The 3,088-nt window shown below is 48.9% G+C and overlaps 1 protein-coding gene across 1 annotated transcript in view; it reads right to left on the bottom strand.

Moving 5' to 3' along the window:
* Positions 1 to 3,088, bottom strand: part of MAN1C1 (mannosidase alpha class 1C member 1) — a 146,864-nt gene that overhangs the window by 22,095 nt on the left and 121,681 nt on the right. The gene's annotated exons all lie outside the window — the stretch shown is intronic.

The raw sequence follows: 3,088 nt of genomic DNA, 5'->3' as shown, positions 1-3,088 counted from the left end.
AAAAAAAAAAAGACTTGGGGGCTTAAGACCTGGCACAAGAACTATGTTAAATCTACAGGGGGCACCGGTTATGTTGTCAGGGATCATGATGACACCCACAGAACACTCTGTGCCATCCTCCAGCTGAAGGCATATGGAGGATAAATGGTATAGTGGCTTGGGTCTGAATGGGGCAGCTGAAAAGCAGAGATCCCACCCGGCCCCTTCCCTCTCCTTACACTTTTGGTGTTGCCAGAAGGTACAGGTTCAAGTTGTTAGCAGGGGCCTGGGTAAACCACTAATCTTGTCTACTTTATTAGTTTCTGTGATGTAAAACAAGGTAAGGACAATACCTCCCATTTCCTGGGCTAATACATCCTTCTTCCTGGGCTTTTTTGGGGATCAAGAGAAAAGGAAGGTATAGAACAGGGGTGGCCTTGGGCAAGCTGCTTCCCTTCCCTGTGCCTGTTTCCTCAGGTGCACTGTGACTGTCTTTCCTGTGGGATATTTGGGACAACTGGGGACTAAGTCTGCATGAAGGGCGTGCAGGATGAGGGTGGGGACAGAGCTGGGGTGGAGTAATCTCCTGCCAGCCACAGGGGCTACATGCAGTCAGTGTGGGGCAGGCTGAGGGGCTTCCTCGCTGGGGTCCCCAAGAATTGGCCAGTCTGTCTCCCTATGCCCAAGGGCGGGACTTAGGAAGGCAGGTGTGGGATGAAGAGATCACTGTTTGTCACCTGAAGGGTACTACTTTTTCTGGGGTGGGGCTGGGTCTTCCCTAAAGCTGCCCTTTTTATCCTCTAAACTCCATACTTGGGCCCAGATATGGTTTCCTAGAAAGTAGGGATGCTTCCCAGTCTCCTAGATTCTGGAAGCAGATGGATGACATGGGTTTTGAGATCTTTTCTGGGGTCAGATGACCTCAGGAAATGTACAGACAGCCACTCCCTTCAACCTATGATTCGTTGCAGGGGGAAGGTGTGGGAGGGATGGGTTGCACAGGAGGGGAAACTTGGCCTCTGGATAATATAAACAAAACAGCTTCCGTTTATAGAGCCGCTGCAGTAGGTGAGGCACTGGGGCAAGCTGCTCTTATCATTACTTCATTTGATGCCCACAAGGTAAAGCATCATTAATACCAGTATGCAAAGGAGACTGAGGCTCATGGGGGGGGAAGTAGTGTTCAAGGTCAGCGCTGGGAGGTGCTGGAGGAGGGTCTTCTGGGCTTCCTACCCTAAGATGCCTGCATTCACCCACAGGGAGAGGGAGCTGCCCCTCCTTCTTCCCCCCAGGGCCAAGCAGAGGTCTCTCTCCAGCATGTGATCTCAGTGAGAGCCTCAGGTACCCACAGAGGTTTCCTGAATAATTCATTCTTCTTGGCCTCTCAGGGAAATGTAAGGTTAAAAAAAAAAAAGCCCCCAGCCCCTCAGCTGTCTTTCCTTCTCATTTCCCCACATGCTTACCTTCCTCTCTCCCTTCTTTCTGTGCTCCACATGTGTGGGCTTCCTGGAGTGCAGATGCCTGGGCAGAGGCAGGCAGGTGTCTGGGTGCCTCGCCTCTCTCTGTCTGCCTCCGATGTGGCTCCCCAGGTCCCAGCTGGGTGACCCTGGGCAGGCTAGGGTCACCTAGCTAACTGCCCTAGACCTGTTTCTTCATCCCTTAACTGACAGCACTCATGCCTCACAGAGTTCCTATCATATATAGATTATGCACTAAGTACTGTCTTTTCATCGTTATGTAATTGTGCGTATATAGATTATGTGTTCTTACTGTTGTTATTAACTTCCTAATATGTGCCAGGCAGTCTGGTACCTTGTTTTACCTTCATATCCACCTTCAGAGGTAGATAGCTGATCTTTATTTCACAGGTAAGAATACTTAGGTATAGAGCTGGTAGAATTGAATCCAAATCCAAATCCTACATATGTTGTACCCCAAATGCATCTGCTCTAGGCAGCATCCTAGACACCAGGGGGCCCTCTGATCAGCCCTGTGAGCCACTGGGCCAATGAAAAGCTCTGCCCTCCCTCTTCTCCCCTCCCAGCTTTGTAAGTACTAGTGGGCCTGCAGCCTCTGTTCTCTCTGGCAGGAGGGGCTGCTCCACTGTGGCACTCCCCCAACCCCTAGCTTTAGCTCTCCCATGTGTGCAAGCCTGCATATGCTGCCATCACTAACTGGAGCCAGAGAGACCTGGATTCTAACTTTACCTGATGCTTTGTGATCTTAGGTAAGTTACCTCACCTCTGTGAACCTCAGTTTCCTTCTTATAATTTTTTTGTTTTTTTGAGACCTAGTCTCACTCTGTCACTCTGAGTAGAGTGCTGTGGCATCATCACAGTAAACAGAAATCACAAACTCATGGACTTAAGTGATCCTCCTGCCTTAGCCTCCCCCAAAGCTGGGACTATAGGCACCTGCCACAGTGCTTGGCTCGTTTTTCTATTTTTGGTAGAGATGGGCTGTCGCTCTTGCTCAGGCTAGTCTTAAACTCCTGAGTTCAAGTAATTCACCTGCCTTGGCCTCCCACAGTGCTCGGATTTCAGGCATGAGCCACCACACCCGGCCTATAGAAAGTAATTAATTTTTTTGAGGCAAGGTGTTGTTCTGTTGCCCAGGCTGGAATGAAGTGGTATGATTACAGCTCTCTGTAACCTTGAACTCCTGGCCTCAGGCAATCCTCTGGCCTCTACCTCCCTAGTTAAAACTATAGGAATGGACCATCATGCCTAGCTAATTTTTTTTGTCAAGATGGGGTCTTCCCATGTTGCTCAAGCTAGTCTGAAACTCCTAGACTTAAGCAATCCTCCTGCCTCAGTCACCCAAAGAACTGAGAGATTATAGGTGTGAACCACTGCACCTGGCCATCATCAGCTGGTAAAATGGGGTCCCTGTGGTTGCTGGGAGTTTGGAAAGGGAATCATGTGCTCACATCATGCTTGACACACAGTGAGTGTTTAATAGATGACAGCAATCCTGAAGACATGTCTATCTGTGTGAGTCAGGAGCATGCGTGTATAAACGTGTATTTGTGTGTGAATGTGTATAAGTGTCTATGACAAAGGCCAGCTTATATATCTAGGCCTCTATGATTTGTTATTTTTTTTTTTTT

The sequence above is a fragment of the Otolemur garnettii genome, unplaced genomic scaffold (assembly GCF_000181295.1).
Source record: "Otolemur garnettii isolate 467f Iridium unplaced genomic scaffold, OtoGar3 scaffold00156, whole genome shotgun sequence".
Lineage (NCBI taxonomy): Eukaryota > Metazoa > Chordata > Mammalia > Primates > Galagidae > Otolemur > Otolemur garnettii.
The sequence above is the reverse complement of the archived record's forward strand: the minus strand, read 5'-3'. Positions and strand labels throughout refer to the sequence as shown.